At 36.7% G+C, this 15798-nt stretch overlaps 1 pseudogene; it reads right to left on the minus strand.

The window, feature by feature from the left end:
- Positions 1 to 7261: 7261 nt before the first annotated feature.
- LOC121391456 lies at positions 7262 to 12939 on the minus strand (annotated as a pseudogene).
- Positions 12940 to 15798: the final 2859 nt, after the last annotated feature.

Here is a 15798-nt window from a genome sequence, read left to right on the forward strand (position 1 = left end):
ATTAAAATACAAGAAATGATTGTTAGTTTCACATATACTCCATCATATTATGCATACTATAACTATAATATTAAATCATAAAAAACCCTGAACAACCAATAACTCGGTATTTCCTACATTGAATATATCTAGCACTTAAAATAATAAGTATAAAAATTATTTTTTAGAAACTATAGGCATATTCATTTTGTTAAATTAAGTTAATTGACATTATAACGTACCTATTTCTTGTTTCTCGTCCATCTCTAAGGTTGACGAGTCTACACGTGGTTAAAAAAAGTTACGACACGCCCAGTAAAGTAGTATAACGGAGGTGAACGGAAACGTTCTCAAATTCGTACAGAAATGCAATGAAAGCAAATTCAATTAAAAAACTCCGTATAACTAGAGCGACATTTCCAAGATCCCCTCCCCTTCAATCAGCCAACTACCAGTCCGATTACCTTAGCTACATGATGGCAAAGATGGCGGTACATCCCACAGTCTCTGTTCCAGACTCCAGTCCCGACGACCTATTACCAGGTAATTCAGGTGACAATAGTACGAAATCTAATTGTAAGCTGTAATGAGCAAAGAGCACATGATGATGGAGTTACATGAATTTTCTTTTGAATCCTTAACATATCAAGTTATAATATAAAATATAGCAGATGTATTGAGCATTCATAATTGTTAGCTGTTTACTGAATGACACATTGTTTACAATAACTATGATCGTCTGTAACTTATAAATTTGAGAAGATGATATAAAGATACCAAACTGACATATTATAAAATAGTAATATAATTATAAATTCAATGTACTCACCAATGAGATGCTGTATTTCTTAAAGCCTGGTAGAAACATATAAGTCATTGTGTATTTAACATGTTCACTCCTTAAAAGTCATTACCAAACAAAATAATGATATTGCCATACTTTTATGCATTAATGATTGTACTTATAACAACCATTAATTGGCTCTAAAGTTAGTTTGTCTGCCATTCTATGTAGGAGAGGTATTAGTTGGACATGCTCCTAATACACAACAACTTCTCTATGAGTCAGATTCTCCAGAGAAATTACCAAGTTATATTACAGGGACTATGTATGTAACAAATAACAAATTTTCATTTAAACCAACGCCATTTTTAGCAGAGAAGGTAAGTACTAAATTAGAATTACTTCACAAAACTTCTTTCTTTGTCTACTGTAGTTGTCTGCTCTGGACCAAGCTGCTTTGTTGAGTTAGTAAAAGTGTACCTCTTCGACTGATTTTGCAAGCTTATACTGGTAATAAGAGAGAGAGAGAGAGAAAGAGAGAGAGAGAGAGAGATAGAGAGAGAGAGAGAGAGAGAGAGAGAGAGAGAGAGAGAGAGAGAGAGAGAGAGAGAGAGAGAGAGAGAGAGAGAGAGAGAGAGAGAGAGAGAGAGAGAGAGAGAGACTTTTATATGTAAATTATATACTAGTTATATGTAATCACATCTTGATTACATGAGGAAATCCTATTTACATAAATGGTAATAACAAAATTAAATTATTACATAATAGCGTTGTTAATATGATAAAAAACTTTCAATGTGAATGTCATAACAATACCTATAATTTATATATACATGTACATATACTTTTACATAACAAGACAACATGTATACATTAAGATTTTATTGTTTCTCTTAACTTGAGCATAATTCACTGACTTGTTGATCTTCAGTACAAGCTATACATACCGGATACATGACAACTTGTAAATGTACATGTACATTACTATAACAACAGTTGACAACATGTACATGTACATTACCATGACAACAGTTCACAACATGTACATGTACATTACCATGACAACAGTTCACAGCATGTACATGTACATTACCATAACAACAGTTCACAACATGTACATGTACATTACCATGACAACAGTTCACAACATGTACATGTATATTACCATGACACAGTTCACAACATGTACATGTATATAATAACATCATTACTTAGATGTTTCATATAACTATATTAGTAATAGTAGTACATTGTTGTACTAGGATAAATTACTTATTACAATACATTAATAGATACACATATATAGTAATATAAACATTGATGAATAAATGTATGATTGTATAGCTGCTATAAATTGTTTTTGTATATTGCTGTTGTTATTTTTAACAGTGAGTAGTGGTCGAAGACGTCTTGTTACTTCTAAAACTACACTACCTAAGAAAATTAGTGAATTAGAAATTATATGCAAAGTAACCAGAGAGATCAGCATTTTGTCCTTCTATCCATCCATTCATCCATCCATCCATTCATCCATCCATTCATTTGTCCATCCATTCATCTATCCATCCGTTCATTCATCCATCCATTCATCCATCCATTCATTTGTCCATCCATCCATTCATTCATCCATCTATTCTATTCATTTGTCCATTCATCCATCCATTCATTTGTCCATCCGTCCATTCATTCATCCATCCATTCATCCATCCATTCATTTGTCCATCCATCCATTCATTCATCCATCCATTTGTCCATCCATCCATTCATCCATCCATTCATTTGTCCATCCATTCATTCATCCATCCATTCATTTGTCCATCCATCCATTCATTCATTTGTCCATTAATCCATCCATCCATCCATTCATCCATCCATTCATTTGTCCATCCATTCATTCATCCATCCATTCATTTGTCCATCCATCCATTCATTCATCCATCCATTTATTTGTCCATCCATCCATTCATTTGTCCATCTGTCCATCCATTCATTCATCCATCCATTCATTCATCCATCATATTTATTATATCTCCTACCAGGACATGCGAAAAAATTGTCTTCAGTTTCAAACTTTTTGTCCCAAAGCAGATGCCATTCATGTCAGTCAGTACAATTGTATCATTTCTTATAGTATTTATATATTTTTATCATCTTTTTAGGTTGTCAATTCCCTAGGGATGTATTCCTCCCCAAGTACAGTATATCACCTCTTTGCTTTTGACTATGCTAGAGTAGTACGATCAAAGAAGGAGACCATTGTATCTTCTGGTAAGTCCCTCCCAGTTGCGTTGATGTTTAACTAGATATGGTAACTAGTATAACTGGTTTTTCTTGTTTTTTTCATAGACTCTGTTCCGAGCTTTTTTAAAACCCTCGGGATTGGCAAAAGGTGATATCCATTGATCCATCTATTCATCCATTTCTCTGTTTTTATATGTCCATTTACGATATCATATTTTTTCTCTTTTAATAGGAGTTAGACAGGTTAGGAGTAAACCAGAAACAATGGAGAGTTACTGAGTCTAACAATCGATTTCTATTATGTGAGAGGTATATTAATAGTTAATTAGTATTAATAGTTAATTAGTAGTGTACTTTTGAGGGTTAATTTGATTAATAGATTAAATAATATACTGAAACTGAAAGTGAAAGTTAATATTGTATACTTGTATGGATACAATGTAGTAGGATCTTATCTATGTCTCTCTCCTCTCTTCTCCTCCCTCTCCTTTCTTCTCCCTCTCCCCTTCTTTCTCTCCTCTCCTCTGTCCCTCTTTCTCTCCCTCTCTCCTCTCTTTCTCCTCCCTCTCCTTTCCCTCTTTCCCTCTCTCTCTCTCCTCTCCTCTTTTCTCCTCCCTCTCTTCCTTCTCTCTCCCTCTCTCCCACACTTCCCTCCCTCTCCCCCTTAGTTACCACCATACATTGTTGTTCCATATAACATTAGTGATGATACATTAGAGTATGTAGCCAGCTTACATAGTGACAACAGATTACCAGTAAGTACTAATTAATACATGTATCAAATATTTCCATGCCAAACTTATACAGGTATGGTGTTGGAGCCATCCTCATTCTGGTGTCTCTCTCACCAGAGCTTCTCTCCCTGATGAAGATCAACTGGAAGCTCCTGATCCAAGGTAAGGAAATAGTGTTCCACATCTTCTTCCTTGTAGTTAAATTATTGCTTTAATAATTTTGTGTGATGTTACTGTTATTATTTTTCGTTACCATAGTTACATGTATGCCGTTTCTATGGCAAGAAATTTAGAAGTACAAGTGGAAAATAAACAAGTTACTCATTTCAAAATTCCCAACTGGTGTTCTGGAACAGCTAAAGATATTCAAAATGCTTACATGAAACTCCATGAACTATGTACTACTGGTATAAATTGTCTGTCTGTCTGTCTGTCTATAAGGTGTTTTATATTATAGGAACATGCCATGATTTATCAAGAACAGATCAACGATGGTATTCTACTTTAGAGTCCTCACAGTGGATGCATTATGTCAGGTAAGATAGATTGTTGTAATAATAAGAATGACCAACTATATTAACTTAAAAGTACTTCTATCATCTGACCAATTAAAATGGGTTTTGTTTATAAATATTTTAACATTTCTTGGAGTTTGATAAGTGATAATGATGGAAGCAGTTATCAGACTCCAGGTAATATTATCATTGATAATACATGATATGGTTTTATATGAAATGATAATGGTATCAATTACACACCTTGATTACAATCTATCACAACTTTGGTATTCAATAAAAACCTTTATCTCAGTATATAATATATATATAGAGAGCAGAATTAAAGGACAAAAGAACAGGGCTCTCGCTGTGTTGCTGTTACTCCGAATTTCACACGTTATGCGATCATCAGAGCTCTCTGATGATTGCATAACGCATGAAACTCGGAGTAACAGCAACACAGCGAGAGCCCTGTTCTTTTGTCCTTTAATTCTGCTCTAACCCACTCTGTCTAAATGACATCGAGCACTCTTCAACAGACTTAGATACTTCAGTATATATATTATATATATATATATATATATATACCTCTCATGAAGTAGTTTTAAATAGATAACAGAAACCAGTGACTAATTATAATATTATATTTATAATGTATTTAATTCATAATAATATTTTTAATGAATTATCAGCAATAGTTTAAATAGTCAATCATGTATATCTGCAGCTGATATATTTATTTCAACTACATCTCATTTGAATGATCTGACAAGTTCCCCTTATCAGCACTTTATTCTTTTCTTTATTTCTACAGATCATGTCTTTTATTGGCTAGTGAAGTGGCAAATACTTTATGTACAAAAAGAACCAGCTGTATATTATTAGGTATAGCATCAATATACAAACTGGCATCATGTCATATACGATTGTCATGTGATCATAATATGATTGTCATGTGATTATAATATGATTGTCATGCTATAGCTTATATCTCATGTACATGTAACTGTCAAGTTAGCTTAACTACACACAAAGTAGACTAATGATAGCTAATGACAGCTGCTAGACTAATGAACTATTTGTTAATTATCTTCCATTTTAGGTCATAATGACAGGGACCTCTCTTGTGTTATTTCATCTCTCATTCAAGTTATATGCGATCCTCATTTTTCGATCTATATCAGGTTTTGAGGCATTGATACAGAAAGAGTGGGTAGCATTGGGTCATCCCTTCACTACACGTTGTGGCTTAGTGACCAACTCTTCTAATGAAGAAGTGAACGAAGGCCAGGTAAGTACAGTTTGAATCTAGGGGTTAAATATTTAATTATGTAAGTATTTTTGTTGTATTTTATGCTTAAAGATCACCTTAAAATCTTACCTTCTATATCTTTCATTGTAGGCTCCAATATTTTTACTTTTCTGTGACTGTATTTTGGCAACTCAGTTTGTCAATTTCCTTCTGCTTTTCAATTTTCAGACACTTACCTTTTAAATTTGTACTCTCTTTTAAGTACTTGTACATATGGAAACTTCATTTTGATTCTGCTCGAGCAAGACTTCAAGCATCACTCCACAGCAAGAGAAGCAGTTACTATGGTACACAGGATGATCAATATGGCATCAGTGACGCTGAGCAATATGAAGGACCACTCGTCTCGGCTTGGGGAAATTGGAGGAGTTCTTTGTCGGCTGAAGAAAATGAACAGTGGCTCAATCCTTTCTATTATATTTTGGTTCAGGAGATGCCACACAACGATTACACAATTGCCGGTAGTTTCTTACCTTTTGAGTCATCGCATTTTAATGCTGTTTTTTCTGATATGTTACCTGACAAAGTAATAGGGGGTAACTTTGGTCTCTACACCGACCAACCGATACCAATCTCTCTTAACAATCACGATATTACGAAAGATAGAAGTGAAAACTTTGAATCATATCATCAGTCGTGTTTAATCCTCCCCAATACATCATTGTATCGTTTGGTCTTTTGGAGCAAATATTTTTTCAAGTATATTCCGGAATTTTCGTCTACAGTTTCTCGTGAATTAGCTAGTCAATTATTACAGAACAGATTAGTGAAAAATGTAAGGAAGTTAAAGGAGAACTTGAACGACTTAGAATTAGAACAAGGTTGTCAAACAAGTGATTTGTTTGGATTTATTGGAGAGATCATGAAAGCGAGAGAAACAGAGAAAAGGTTGCGACAATTGAAGATACAAACATCGCAAGAAATTACACGAAGAATGTCAGCTTTTGTAAATGTGTCATCGGAAGATGAAGAGGCTGACCGTTCTTTATTAGATAACAGCAAATTTAGTACTCCGGTCATTTCTGTTCAGAAAAGGCAAAAACTTTGCCTACAAAACTTGATGAATCTCTTACAAAATTTGCAGATGAACTCTATAACAATGGAGAGACAACTAAAAGTTTGATCCGAGATAGGATAATTACCTCCAGTACAGGAGGTGGTGGACGGAGCCCAGTACTGAAAACTAAGATAACAGTTCAGAAAGAGGAGACTACTGCTAGCCCCTCCTCGCCAGCATCGAGATATGTAGGTACATCCCAGCTTGCTGCTCCATTAAATAGTCCTATTATGCCCAGTCCGCCAATACCACTCCATAAAAAGACAAGTGGAGTTGTTGAAGGGACTCGTGATGAAAATATGATCTGTAGATAATATTTAATTTATTTCAGTTTGAATGTGTTGTAAATTATATAATCATTACTTTTTACTTTCCTACTTCTTCAGTCTCTCATATTGTACCTATAGAATACAACTTGACATGCAATGGCCATGCTAGTTAGTACAATGATTATACTCAACAACACACAATGCAGCTGTTTTATATTAATTGGAATGACGTGTTTTATTATTGAAAAAAAAATGATAACAATCTTTGCAATTTCTTAAAAGACCAGCTATGCATGTATAAAGGATTAGGGAACGAGATAATTTAGAGAGACAGCCTAATAGTAATTATATCAAAAATAAATTAAGTCCTTATGAAACCACTTGTCTCTTAAACAGTAGGATAAGATGCAGAAGTTGCAATTCCACATTTGTTATCTTTACGGGCAATCTTGAAATAGCCTTTCTCTCCCCAACCTTCACCCCAGCTATTCTTGACAATCCAATAATCCTTGTGACCAAAGAGAGTTTTCTCACTACCGAAACCAACAACAGGACGCCGTGATCAAGGTTTGTTTGGGAACAAAAGAAGGATCGTAAACACCAGTGGCATATAATTGAAAACTGGTGTGACTAGCATCCATGGCAACTGAAATTGGTCCACAGTAGAGGCAGCTGATAATAGCTGATCAACATCTTTTGATTTGATATCAACATAACCAGTTAATGTTGCACCTACATTATCGGGATTGTAATGGCAGCTACCATCTTTAGCTGTGTAAGGGTAACTGTCCTCAGTGTCCAATACCACCATTTGCTTTTATATACTTGAAAGCATTGTCCATTAGTCCTCCCTCACATCCATGATTGCCATAGCTACCTGGAACAATCGACCAAGTTCTGCTCTGAAGAGAAACTAATTGTCCGTTTTAAGGAAATGTTGTCCCTCCAGAGATCCGGTGGTTGAGAAAGCCCAGCAAGAACCGCATTGCTCTTGATTTTTCACGCCAGTAACTGCTTTCTTGTCTCTCCAGTCCATGCTACTGGGTGCTTGAAAACCTCTTGGAGGGATGTAGAGTCGACGGGTTGCATTCGTAGACGGCATGCTGCGATAACCATTGTACAATGCGGCGAATTCCGACGACTCTAGATCGGCGAACTTGTTAGTTTCCAATGTGAAGCCCCATCTTTTAGCGTTTTCGTTGTGATTTTCCACGTATTTCTTGTTAGATTCCCAAACTGTGTGTCGGTGAAGTTCTTCTTCATCACTGTCGTACTGACGTCCGTATTGACGCTTCCATTCTTCCACTCTGTAGTGTAGTCGAAAGCTGAGGCGTATATCACTAGAAGAGCTAATAAAACAAAAACTTCATTGTTCTTGGAGAAATCGGGGGGAAAAACAGTTGTAGAGTAAACACCGGTAGTCTAGTCTGGTCGTGACCTTTGTCAGCAGTTTACAATCATGTGATTATACAAGACAAGAGAGCATGCGCGTAAATGCTGTATAATCGCCGAGTTGTAACCACACCCAATTGAATAATTAATAATAATTATAATAATAATAATAATTATTATATTATTATTATTGCACACGGGGTATCCTAGTTTTGGAAGTTTAAGACATCAGATAAATTATGGCTGTTGAAGACTTTTCTTTAACAAAGGTAGTGAATTTTTAGACTAAGTTTAGTTTTCAAGAGATATTTGATACAAAAAGACTGTATCATATTAAGCCTTATATTTATTGAGGTTCAAATTTTGTCATATGATTTTTTAAGGGTTGTTGTCTTGATAAAACCAGCTCAAGTATCCAAGAAAATGGCAACTGATGGTGAGAACTGTCTCATCATATTATTTTATCACTGTATGTCCCACTTTGGACTGAGTAGGGAAATTTGCATCTCATCCAGCTGAGACAGAAAAAGAGGCTCAGAGACGATACCAAAAATATATCGAATGCTCAAAAGACATTGAAAATAAAATTGAGGTATACAGCATATCAATCAATTGACTACATTATAATATGGTCAGTCAATTTTTCTGGAGTACGAAGAAGCTCATCACCAAGAAATGAAGGATTTTGTGGAAGAGAATTCCATATACTTAAATTCACTAACGCCATCTTCTGATGATGACTACCTTATTAGACAACATAGAATACCTTCTATTCTAGTCCAATGGAGGTGAGTTATAATAGAATTACTATTCAACTAAATATTGAAAGTTAATATGCAATGTTTCCTTTACTCAAGCTTTTGATATGTCAAATCGTTCAAAATCTTTTCATAAATTCAAGGAAACACTGTCCTCAATTACTCCTTTAGTAATTTATCTCCAAACTTTTTCCAGTAAGCAATTAATGATATTATGTTGTCAATAGTAACAACATAGGTATGAGGTTACTTATGAAAGACATAATGAAGCAATTAATATCATGTGAAAGAAAAGAAAAGGTATATTTTGAATTTTCAGCTCATATTGTAATAATTCACAGGATGAGGATGAGGACTTACCACATATTCGTCTACCAGACTGTTCTGTTTCAATGCTATGTGATTGGTACACTGAGTTTTTTGAGGTAAATATTAGCTTGTTATTACAGTATGATTTCGAGGGCATTATTTTTCCAGGAAAGGGAAGATCGACCTATTGTTGTTTTTGTTGTTTTAGAAAATTTAGAGGAGTTTCCAGTTTCCATCCTTGCAGATTTAGTTTCATCATTAAGGTTAGTCAAATGTACCAGCTGTAATAATTCAAATTTAAATTTAAATTTATTTGAAATCTAAGCTACACATTAAAAATAATTGTTACAAATTTGCTACTCAAAATGAATTATAAAAGGAATTTTTATAACCACAATATAATACTAACTGTTGTTCATTACTGTTGTTCATTTCCACTTCAACAATGTAACTTGACCATTACAAATCACCAACTAATATAATATGAGTCTTGTCACATATAGTAAATGTAGACAAAACTGTTGCAGATGACTGGCATTGAAGTGTCCGACTTGTTTCAGACACACCTCAACTCCTTTCATTATCTTCCATATCTTAACAGTCATGTCTTTAGATCCAGTGACTATTAAAGTCGGAAAATGAATGAATACATGTGACTTCACTCTGGTGTATCTTCTTGGTAGAACAAAAGTCTTGCTTTGACTGTTCCACAGTAACATACGTCCGTCGCTATCAGTAATAGCTATATACTCATCTAGTACAGGACAGACTACTAATGGCCATGGATCTTTCTCGTTCATCTTTTATTGCTAAAGGAATGTGGTATTTCTCTCCATTTGTTGTCATAATAGCAGTAGCTGGTGCTCTTTTGCTGCCTCTTGCAGAATGAGGAGGCCCCTGTCAATGAATACTCACATAAACATCTGGTCAAGCCCAATGGAATAGACAAGAGACTCTTTACCACTTTCTTTAGTACAGGCATCCATCACCCAATCTTTTGTGTCCTTCCATTCGAATTGCCACTTTCTTTGTCACACCTGATATAGCAACAACTTGATTTGCCCATGAACTTGCCACAAGGTAACTTATTATCTCCATTAGCATCAACTGAGAGATGGGAGCACTACCCATAACAACCCCAGCTGCTATTTTTTGAATCTAACACGGGACATGTCTTCTCTGTAAACTGCCAAATCTCAATATCTCCTGCATCAGTGCCCACAATAACTCTAAACTTCTTTGTTAAGCAGACAGCGGACAGTGCTTTCTCAGCTGCTTTAACTCGAAAGAGTTGAGAGAGATTGAGCTCCATATTTTCATCATCACTTACTTGTACACTCCAAATAATAAAACAGCCATCTCGTCCAGTTTGTAGCACTTAGTAGATTTGAGGTTGATTCTGTACTCAATAAGGTCATCCAGTAATAGGACCAGTATGACCTTTAATCCTTGAAATAGTAGATAATCTTCCAGGCTCAGGGAGAGGTGGTTGCCACACTCTAATTGTATTATCTAGAGAACTAGTAACACACAAAATTATTTCAGAGAACACGATACTGACAGCACTCGATCTGAGTGACCTTCCAGAAGTCCCACTTCATTGGGAATGAATGGTTTCCAGACTCCAACTGTACCATCATCACAAGCAGTCAGACTCCAATTTCATCCAATTTAGTCTTTATCTACTACGTTTGCTAGGCTCAAGACTATCCATTACCTCAGCCCATGCATCATGTTTCCATCGCCTGTCAGTGAATAAACGATAGCGTCCATTAACTCTTTGTCTGTGACAATTTAATGTTGTCACTTCTATGCCCTTTCTGGTCCACACTTTAACGTGCCATCTGTTGCGCCAGAGATAATGCACCCTCAGAATATGACAATGCAGTGACTGCTGATGGTGTGTCCTTTTAAAGTCGCCTTCTCTGTCCAGTCTGTTGTCTTCCAAACTTTGAATATTGAAATCATTAGAACCTGTTATAAGAACGCAGGAGATTGACTAGTGAAACAACATGTGTTAATCCAGTCGCTGTGAATGCATTGCGGTATTTTTGTTTTTTTCGACTTCTTTTGATAACATATCCCAAATTATAATTGATTTGTCGTGGCTGACTGTTGCCATAGTGATTCCATCAGAACTGAAAGCGACTTTTGATATTTGAGCTGTGTGACCGCTCAATCTTATCAATGGCTCTATCTTTTCCAGACTTGCTTTGCTTGTCTTGAGCATTTTGGAGTACTTGTTGACATCATGAGGCCATACAAAAATGGCTAGGTCCTCACCTACAGATACTAGACCCGGTTTTGTCCATTAGCAGATGTTATTGGACCAATATGTGCATCGAGGACTAGGCACGAGGGAGAGAGGTTGTGTCCCAAAGTTAATAGTTTGATCTGCAGAAGCAGTCATGTGGACTTTATCTGAACAGCAGATAGATCGTAGTTGGTGCATCGTGCAATTTTTTCTGCAAGATCTCTCTGCCTGTCTGAATGTTGTACTTACACACGACTCCATCATGGTAACCTACGGTAACCACCTGCTGTGATGCATCATAAACCAGGCAAGTGCTATAACCATGTTGTCCCCCTATTCCCAATGAAGGAAGTGGACAACCTAACGTACCAGACCACACCTTCACTACTTGTCACTAGAAGCAGTAAACCAAAAAATCTCCATTTGAGTAAAACTCAATGAATTTATAGGCTCTGCATGTCCATTAATTGTTCCCACAGTGATACACAGTTCTAGCGGACCAGATTCGAACCTCTCCATCCAAAGCAGCTGACACAATGTGTTGACCAGTAGTCAAATATGAACATGCTTGAATGGATGTAGCATGGCCTTTCAAAGACTTCAATTTCTTTTTATTGAAAGTGTCCCCATATCTTTAATGTGCTGTCCCCAACAACCTACAGCAATCAGCTGCCCTTCTGATGGAACGACACACAATTGATTTTGACTGCTCTTCCCAGGAGTCTTAAAACAGCAACAAAAGAACCATCAGTACCATTCCAAACTCTAATAGACATATCCCATGATACAGACACCAATGTCTTACCACTTTGTTTGCCATGCAACACCTAACACTTCTAGAGTGACCTTTCATGATGGCTACTCGGAAGCCTTCGTAACATTCCATAAACTGAGAGTGGTGTCTTGAGACGCAGAGCAAATTAAACTCTCAGTGACAAAACAAATGCTATTGATAGAATTTGAGTGACCGACAAATGTCTTGATTTCTTTCCCAGAGTTAAGATCGTACAATCTGATAATGGAGCTTTTAAATCCAGCTGCTAAAAGGCGACCATCCGTGATATTGCTGTGGTAATTGCTGGTCTCCATGACAAGGAATAAGCATATTGTATGATGTATTTTGTTCTGGTTATTAACCCAGTAAATTAAAGGTTAGTTGACTTCTCAGCAACAATGTAGCATCTTGACAGACAAGAGATATTTTGGTTCATTGACTGCTTGCTGTAAAGCAAGGGAAGGAGTGGCTGTAAGGATGTGCAAATTACGAGACACAAAATCTCTGAAGTTTGTCACCTTTGGCACTTGACAAAATCTCGATATCTCTCGTATCTTTGCTGGTGGCAGGCCACTCATAGCTGGAGTGTAGTCTTCTAAAAGGGACTTAGCGAGACCCAGCTGGCTTTTTTGATAGCAAATTGAAGTGTACACACTACTGTCTCCAATAGTTTCCCCAGTCCCCAGCTGCTAAGAGGTGGTAGGTAATTCAGAAAATGCACGGGCATTGTTCCCAGTGAAAGAGTAATCACCTTTAGGATCAGATAAAGCATAGAAAAACTGTCCAACGACTTTATGCAGCTGTCTTTCTCTGTCTGCTTGTGCTCCTCTTAGATATCGGCTTTTTACTGCTTTCTCAATCTCACGATGTGATAATATCAACATATCAGAGTTTTCATCATGCAGTGGGTGGAGGAAGTTTGAAGTGAGCGGATCAGTTTGTGTAAATACTGCCGGGGGAATTTTGCTCTTAGTTGAGGCACTCGAAAAGATGAGAGCCAAAATTTCTGATAGCTCATTTTCTTTAAGACCATTTCGGACAATACATAGAAGAGTCATTGCAGCTGATATCAACTCAACTCCATGTTCAGCTTCAAGTCTGTTTAAGATTTCTTGCAACAAACCAGACATTGTTGTTGGTAGTTTCTTGAGAAAAGATGTTACTTCTTCATATATACCAAACAGACGCAATTCTTCACATGCCAGGTACAGGTACAAAGGATTGCTAGCTTCTCTTTTTGTTAAGAGTATTTTTCATTTGGTTGTTGAATGAGACTCATCCAAATGTTTCCTGTGTTTTGCCAACTTCTTACGAACAATCTGAGCTTTGTCAGCCATGTCTAAAGATGCCACAATGACCTCATGAGGAGGATGCTCTCGTTTTCTTTAAAATTGTTTTTTCGTAACAACTTCCACCTTCTATAACTGATAAGACCACAACTACTCCATGAGGTAGAGACAAAGGAAGCCAATCTAAAGAACGGCCATTATATTGATCATCCAATAAGTCCAATCCCATCAATAGCACAATAACTTTCTCTTCCTCATCATCTGTATTGAGACCATCATGTACAAAATTGAGGCCAAGCTTTCACTAATTCAAGATAGTCTGTTGGTATTGCTTTTCTTTTTTCAGAGAGAACTGATGTTTTGCTTCCCAACATACACTGGACAAAAGAAAAGAAATTGTTGATGAACCTGGGAAGGGTTCCAACAAGTAAGGAATAACTGTAACTTTACTAGTCTTTGAAAGATGTTGAGCTAGAGAGGCCATGAACGCACTCTTACCTGATCCTGGCTTTCCAGCTACTAAAACAATACCAGAGTTGATGCTATTGACAGCTTCGATGGCTTCTTTGTGAATGGTTTGTCTTCCAATGAATTTTGTTGCTTCATTGTTCCATAAAGTCCATAGTTTAGTTCTGAAGATTGCTCAAGTGGATTGACAACTCTCGTCTTTTCAGGGTAATCTCTTTGAATGGCATTCCACAGGTGTTAAGAAACCCTTTGCCCAAAATCTTCTAATGACCTAACATGGATTTTGTTCTGCATGACACCCTCCAATGACTAGGATAATTGTCATAAACTTCAATTCCACTTATACGAATACGAGACTTCAATGACTCGATTTTTTTCTCGGTAGCTTCGTTGGATTCACTTTTAAAGTCATTTTTCTTTTTACTTGGTATCTCATCAAGAACGGCCGGATCACGGAATAAAAGAATGCTTTACCGGCTACTTTTTCTGGATCACAGATTACTCCATGATGCATCTCCAATTCAGTTATAGATCTTCCCTCAGGGTACTCCCTGATCCAATCATACTCGGGAGTGTCAGTACCTCGTAATTCTCTGGCGACCAACCATACCGTTGACCCAGTATTCCTATAAAGTAATGACATCTACTCACCTCAGACATACAAATTTCCAAAGCTTTGTGATGACGTGTGTCCTCTTCTGTCACTCCCCACGTAGATCAAGCTCATAAACATACCATGTAACCGTTGACAAACGTCGACGGAGCTCTGGGAAGACATAAACGGGTCAAGAGATCACGTTCTCCATGCATATCTCAAAAGGGCGACGATATAAAGACTCGTACAGTTTTCCACTGTATTGGTGGTCGACTGATAGCTACACTGTCTGCTAGTGTGTTAGTAGGTAACAAAGCTGTTTGTCTTGATGTCTTTCAGATTGTAGGCTTCAACGTTCTCTCAATGTAAACCATTTGGCCTGCATCGCTTCTCTCTGCTATAAATCTAAGTATTTTGTCAGAAATATCCAGTTAAGTGGATCGATCATTCTCATGACTGGCTGTGATTGTACTTGATAAGCCAACTGAACGACAACTCAAATCAACACTTACAAAAAGAAGGTTTGGATTTACCAAGTGACGGTATTTGTTAAGGAAGTTTATCATACCTTTACCATCTCTGCTTTCCATATTCATATCATTAGTTAGTAGGATCAGATTATCAAACAACACACTCGATCAACTATTAACGTACGAAGGAACTCCGATGGTATTGCCCCAGGATTTAGATCTAATCCTTGGCTACTAACCAGCTGTAGAACAGTATCCATGTTATGTAAGATAGTACCCTCTTCAAGTACGACTTCTTTAAAATTCTTGTCACCATAAACACACCACTACAATTCTCACAGGTATATTTGCACATTAGAGCTAGTAGGACTCGATTTCCAGGACTGTTTTGGGTTTGCCGAGGCTCTTGGCAGTGGAACATGGACTCTTCATTGTATTCAACATTACAAAGAACTATTGTAGTTCCACAAATTGGTTGGACGTATGGTGGTTGTTGCAATCTTTAGGGAATGTCAAGTGCATTCCTGTACCTGCGTATCAGATCTCTGGGTCTATCTGGAATGGGGTTTATTTCTTTGGTCTAAACAGGTTTGTTTCCTTTCTGAAAGGGAAAGG

This window comes from Gigantopelta aegis, unplaced genomic scaffold, assembly GCF_016097555.1.
Source record: "Gigantopelta aegis isolate Gae_Host unplaced genomic scaffold, Gae_host_genome ctg2489_pilon_pilon, whole genome shotgun sequence".
In the NCBI taxonomy this organism is placed as follows: Eukaryota; Metazoa; Mollusca; class Gastropoda; order Neomphalida; family Peltospiridae; genus Gigantopelta; species Gigantopelta aegis.